Below are 7,578 nucleotides of genomic sequence, written 5' to 3' on the forward strand. Positions count from 1 at the left end.
TCTTAACGGTTCTTTTGAACTTCTCCGCCTTTCGATTGAATGGTTCGGGAACAAATATGGAGGGGAGAGCATTTCTGCGTACAGAAATAATAGGGCACACCTGATTTCATGGATGAAATTTCTACGAATAGGCCCCACGCGCTAATAAAGGTACACGAACAGAAGAATGACTGCTAATCACTGCCGTTTTTAGCCTACTATTGTGAGAACACACACATATAATTCGTATATTCTCTTCACGGCCAGCGGTATTTTGTCCAAGGATAAGATTTTGCGGCGGAGATCAAGTGTGAACGATCGGGGATGAAAAATAAAAGATGGGGGAGTCTGTCTCATCCCTTTAGATAATAAATTTGAATATAGCCCTTTTTTATGAAAAAGATTAAATAATCCTATTTTGTCCGCGTCGACTATAAAAAAAAATCAAGTGTATAATGTATATAACAATGTCTCAATACGTACCCAACGATGTAATGAGTAATACAGCAACTTTGCAAGACATGTTAGTATTCCTGTATAATTATCATCTGGAACAAAAATCAAACACAAGAGTGTATTAACCTCTTAATATAGCCTACGATTGAACGGTACTGAATTGACACAATAAGTTAACAGACAATGTCAGTATAGGCGGAGCTATCATTTGGATTCTGCCACAGAACGAAAATTTAAATGAATGTTCGCGCAAGCTCTATGAGTTTTGTTACAGGTGCGACAGAATCTTGCATCTCCAAGAAAATTAAACATTCTTGTGAGACTTTCAGTGCGTGGCGGAACATATACGTGCTCGATCCTCTTAACAATTTTCATGACATTATATATTCCGACATAACAACATTGTTTTAGGGTTCAAGAGGGACCAGTTCCCATGGTGCATGTCTGTGAATATTGTTGATTGGCCCTTGTGCCTTTGAAGATGCCTGCATTTGGATCGTTCATCATCCAATGTCTAGTAAGATTAAAATTCAAATTCACATTATTCACGAGCTGTTATTATTGTATTAATATACTAACCGGCACGTTGGTTTAGTGGTAGAGAGCGCCCGCCTCATGAACGCGAGAAGGTCGTGTGTTTGATACCTGGCCGAGTCATACCAAAGACTTATACTGAGATCTTCTTGCTAGGCGCTCAGCATCTAGATTGGACAAGGGTAATAATGACTTATTAAGTGGTGCAGGGCCCGCTGATAGAGCAGTTTCCCAACTGAAGTGTCTACCCCTGGTAGATTAAACGTTATTATATTATCATAACTTAAACATACATTTTTCATTCTTTTAAAACTGATAGAAAGTAAATTGAATGAAAATTGTGCATTACCATGTGTACTGTGTAAGTTGATCAGTGAGGAGTCAGGAAAGTGAGACATGGGGCCCGTTGCAGAAAGAGTTGCAATCAAACGCAACTCTAAAAATCACGCGCGACTTGATTTTCAACCAATCAACAGCGCGCATTTGGGACTTGCGATTGATTTTTTTACTTGCGTTTAAACGCAACTCTTTCTGCAACGGACCCATGAAGTCATAAAAATGGCGCACTCGGTCGTTTCGTGATACTGATTCCTCTCTAGAAGCATTCCAGATACCCACTAAAAGGATTCGTTCTATTTTGAGAAAAATATACATCTGTAAGACCTTTTTTATACAGAATACTGGTGGTATACGAGAGGATTGACGACAGGCAGGATAAGAAAAACAAAACCGAGTAGTTTTACCTGCGTCATACGACTTTGAATATAAGAGTGTATATAGACATCGTATAATTACCTTCATTTTGTATTGTCGAGGTGGTGCAAGGCTTTCACTTTGATCAATGTATATCCGACGGTTCGTGTGCAAAATTACACAGTTTGGGTGGGCGTGGGTGGGTGTGTGTGTGTGGAGGTGCTGTGACCGAGTGGTCTAAGGCGCCTGGCTATACATGGAAAGTACGGGGTTCGATCCCCGGCTACGACACCTATGCTCTTTTATCCTGCATTCAAATAAATGGAAACGTGCTTTACGCATTAGCTGTAACGAGGTGGTGCACTTGTTTAAAAAAAAAAAGTGTATGGGTGTGTGGAGGGATGTTCCTTTTTTAAATTATAATATATGATTTCATAAAATACTTTTTTTTAATAGGAAGAGAGATAACAAATTTAAAACAAAAAAAAGGGCGTGTTTTCATGTGGATGGGGTGTGTGTGTGGATCACTTTCCATTCCCTCCAAGTTTGCAAACTTTAGCATATCATACATTACGCAGACTACAAAGCAATTATTGAGTATGAATTTTCCCCCCTTAATGACAGTAAAGAATAAATTATAAAGGGCGGGGGGTCTCGATTTTTTTTATTTTCTTGCCCATTGACTCCTATCTACCCCACCCATTCTGCGGTAGGCATACATACATATTTTGCGTGTTAATAATTTAGCAACCCACTTAACCATTTGCTTTTCTGTACCACTTTATGGAATTCTAACGGCTAGAAAAAGGGGATGTCGAAAGTCTGTGACAAAATACTGATCATTCAGAGAAAATTAACAATTACTGCAGAGTTCTGCATTTTTGTTTACTTTGAACTTGCTCTCTCTCTCTCTTTTATTTGAAATTTTATTTTTAATTCAATATATTTCATTTTATTATAATTATTATCTAATTCCATTATTATATAAAATATTTTTTAGGGGGGAGGGTGTGGGGTTATCTCATTGTTTCAATTAGCCCTAGAATTTAAATGATTAAAGCAACACGTTGCAACAACACGTGCGCGGAATCAATATTACTTCCTATGACACAATACAGTGCGTATCAATAAAATGTTTACACTTTGAAAAAGTCCTAGGAATTGAAAAATATACCATATTGGGATAATTTTTTCACATATATTATTAAGTTTGGGTCTCATTTATCAAATGAAAGTAAAACGTTTGACAGAATGTTACACTTGGGTGAGCACTGTCCATTTTCGTATAAAGCTCGCAGAAATCGGTTTGCGCAGAAATGCTCATTTTCACGATGTGTAAAGAAAAAAAAGGGGAAAACAAAATGACCGTGCGGTACATTTCTATTGCATTTTTAGCCAATTGAAATAAAACAATAAAAATAATACATACAAACATTTTTGTAACAACTTTGCCATCCAAAATTACCTTTATAGCCCTATGTATTCACGACCTTTACCCTTTTTTGTGCCAGCTGGATCTGAGGACATAACTGAATGTAAACAACAGTTTATTTCAGACATCTCCAGCATTTTTTTTCACTCAGTTTTTATCATTTAAAGGGGGTTTACATTTCATATTTTATTTAATACTAGTTTCTCCACATTTTTCCCAAGCTGGACTTTATTAAGAGAAAGAAAATCAAGCGTCTATGAAGTGTTTTGGGCAAGGAAACAAATTAAAAAGGTGAAAGATATATTCAAAGCAATCTTCCTAGCTAAAGTCCGTGTGTTCTTCATCATTACGTCTACTTGTATTCATATAAGATAACTATTTCCAAGTTGTCTACTTGTATTCATATAAGATAACTATTTCCAAGTTCTGCGCAAATCATTTTTCACGAACTTTTCAAAAGTAAGTGGTGCTCACTCAAGCGGGAAGATTCTTTGACAGTTATATCGTCATTTGCTTAAAGAGATCTGTACCAATGTTTAGATTTGGAAAAAGCTTCAGGCTTTTACAAATTTATAATTGTACAGGATTATTTCTAAGTGTAAACCTTTTTTGATACGCACTAACCAAGTGCGAGAGCACAAAACTATATAAATACAATCGAGACAGTAAGGGCCCACACGCCACGTCATCACAATCATCACATTTAAATAGTTAAAAGTGTTACAATAAAGGAGCGCAACCGAGATAAATTGTGGTCATTAAATATTAATCCGTCATCAATGATTTGTAGAAGTAGAGGTAGTCACCTAAAACGAATTGTGACTTGGGTTACAACATTTCACTATTGACTTAAATTTTCCAATACCCTTTTCATTATTAAACATAGCTGACTGTGAACCACAATTTTATCTTGGTCTGAACTTGAGCACAATGAATCGTGAAAATGACCAATATTTAAAAAAATTTACAGAAAAAATCATATAAATTCATGTTTAAATTCCATGTGTTTATTACAATATCTTTATATAGGTAGCGTTTCCAATATGCTGGCTTCAAACATCATCTTAACAGATATGATAAAAGGTAAAATTCAATATTCGTCATTCGACGGGTCTAATTATATGACGGAAAGTCATAAAGCATTTAACAAAAATACATACAGACATAACGTAGATTTGTAAATAATACAAACACCAAGTCAAAGACAGGTAAATTACACCTCATATACGCATACCATTAACATAACACATGTTAAGTTAATTTGGCTAACTTCCTTATACACTGTTATTTTTTGTGGCATTTGTAATGTAGGAAAAATATAGGGCATTTAACTAACATTCTTAGTTACTGAAATGTTTTTCATCACTATAGAATAATTATTACCAAACAAAAGATATACAAAATTCTAACAATGCAAACTATAATTACCAACATAATATAGATAACTGAAAAATATACAATACAAAACAAACCAATTAAGGGGAAGGTACTTTAGTAGTACACTGTATTGTAACTACCCATTTAAGAAAACGGAAACAAATAAAATATATGATAAAATAATAAAAACTTAAGTATTGGAAAAAAATTGTTTTGTGGTTTGTTTTTTAAAGAATGGTTAACAACATGCAGAGAACGAAATATTAACAGAAAGGAGGGTCAAATGAACAAGCAACGGTTAGAGGTAAATGCTCCGCGAAAAGAGCAACCCAAAAATATGGTATTTAGATCTGGCCACGGGATCAGCCATAGAGCCAAAACATTTCACTATTTTTGGTATCATTGCCTATATGATAGCATTTGAAACGTAATCCTTCGTTATATATGTTATTACTGTTATCTGTGTCGATTCTTACATGAGTTCGAAAGCTAGAATTATTTATTGCTTTCACATTAATTTTCTGATCATAATTACCACTTATTAATTAAAAACGTATGTTGACATATTTATCCAGTTTGTGTAAAACAGTTAGTTTTAGTAATACAAAACGCCCGCCCTTTGCCCTTACTACATGGGCTTCCGACGAGGCCGAGGAAAACGTTGTCTAATTATGAATTATCTTCCGCTTAGCTAAGCCTGATCTTATAAACCTTGCTTTCGGTTTCAAAAGAGGCCCACAAGGTGCAGAGTTGACTGCGGGGTTTTCTAAGCTGCGTATTTCAGTTATACGTTGAGGATCAGGCTGAGCGGAAACTATTTGCTGTAGAAAAAAAACCGTATGTAACACTCATGGACCCACCCCAAATTATATGCACTTGGTCAGTGGCAACAGGAGGTCGTCTGTGAAGTTCCACCAGGTCTTGGAGAGGTGAGAGAAAGCTGGCTTGAGCTCGAGAGATTAGAAAGGCTGATTTGAGTTGGACAACCTTCTCCCATCACTACAACTCAAGCCAGCTTCCTCCCATATCTCCAACTACTCAAGCTTCTCAGCTCTTCCTGGTGAAAGATGATGAGATTATAGTCTTAGGGGACATGAATATTTGCCTTTCGAAAAAGTCTCCTTTATCCCAGAAATATGAGAATATACTTAATCTAAGTGGTTTAAGCCAACTTGTAAAGCTGCCCACACGTACAACTCAGACATCTTCCTCCCTGATAGATCACATAGTATGTAGTAAAGTAGAGCATATTAGTCAAAGTGGTGTTATTGACCTAGGTATAAGTGATCATTTATTAATTTATTGTTCAAGGAAGATTGTTAGGCCCATATTTGGGCACCACAGAACTGTATCCATCAGGAGATTAAAAGTTTATAATGTAGATAATTTCAACTTAAAGTTATCCCGATCAGACTGGTCCAAGCCTGGTAACTGAATGTAACGATGTAAATATGGCTTGTGCAAATTTTAAATCTATATTCTTATCAATTATAGATATGAGCGCACCTCTGAAAGAGGTAAGAATTAAGCAATCAACTGAAAAATGGATGAACCATGAAATTATTGTTTTAATTAAAGAGAAAAATGTAGCTTACAAAAATATGAAAAGGAACATTGGCAATTTAGACATTGAAAGAAAATATAAAGTTTTAAGGAATTTAGTTCAAAGGAAGGTAAGAAGTGCCAAAAACGAATATTTTCAAGAAAAAATCGAAGAAAACAAACATGACTCTAGAAAATTGTGGAAGAATTTGAAAGGTTAAGGTCTAAAAAGTAAAGGGAAATCTGATCAAAAAACGGTTATTAATGTGCAAGGTGAATTAAGTCATGATAAGGCTAAAATTGAAAATGAGTTTAATCGTTATTTTACGACTGTGGCCGACAAGCTTGTTTGTAAATTACCAGTAAATACAAACAAATTTCATGCAGAAAAAGACCAATTTCAAAAGTTTTATGAAGAAAAGGGTATTTCAAAAGGTAGTTTTCATTTTTCCCCTGTTACAGAAAAATTTGTTTTAGATGAACTAAATAGGTTGAAAATATCAAAAAGTACTGGTCTAGATATGATACCTGCAAGATTTTTAAAAGATGGGGCAAGAAATTTGTACAAACCTTTGAATTATGTTATTAATTTATCTCTTATGTCTTCTACCTTTCCTGATGATCCGAAATTTGCAAAAGTTACCCCGCTACATAAAAAAGAAAGACAAAACTGACGTTAGTAATTATAGGCCTATAAGTGTATTAAGTGTAGTGTCGAAAAACTTGGAAAAATCTGTTCATGCTCAAGTGGAGAAATACTTTCAAGAAACCAAGTTAATATATAAATTTCAGTCCGGCTTTCGTAACGGATATTCCACTGAAACTTGTTTAATACATTTAACAGATTTTATCAGGAACGAAATTTCACATGGGCGCATGGTTGGAATGGTTCTCCTAGACTTACAAAAAGCCTTTGATACTGTAAATCATTACATACTTTTAAAGAAATTAGAAGTGATGGGTTAAGACTCTGCATGTGTGACATGGTTTAGATCATATTTATCTAACCGCCATCAAGTAGTTACCATGCAGACGGTTCTTTCTGATTCACTGCCTATTAAATGCGGAGTCCCTCAAGGAAGCATTTTAGGCCCCATTCTTTTTGTCTTACATCAATGATATGTGTACTTGTATTAACGAATCTAAATTAATTTTATATGCTGATGATAGTGCCTTGCTATATTCATATACAAATCCCAAGATTGATAAAAAACTTAGTGCAGATTTGGAAAATTGCATTGAATGGATGTCTGACAACAAGCTTAGTTTACACGTTGGGAAAACAGAAAGCATTTTATTTCGTTCAAAACGAAAGTTAAGATATACACACGATTATGCTAATGCGGCTTGGTACGGTAGTCTGGGTGTTACGGATAAGAAAAAGCTAAGAATAATTAAAAATAAAATTGTGAGATACATAAATGTTTTAGGACCAAGAGCACATGTCGGATGTAATGAACTTGAAAAGGCAGGATTACTTCATGTAGATCACAGATCACAAAAATTAGTATTACACCACGTGCATAAAATATTCTATTCGGATACATTAGATCATTATATAGCAA

This window comes from Lytechinus pictus, chromosome 9 (assembly GCF_037042905.1).
Source record: "Lytechinus pictus isolate F3 Inbred chromosome 9, Lp3.0, whole genome shotgun sequence".
Taxonomy (NCBI): Eukaryota; Metazoa; Echinodermata; class Echinoidea; order Temnopleuroida; family Toxopneustidae; genus Lytechinus; species Lytechinus pictus.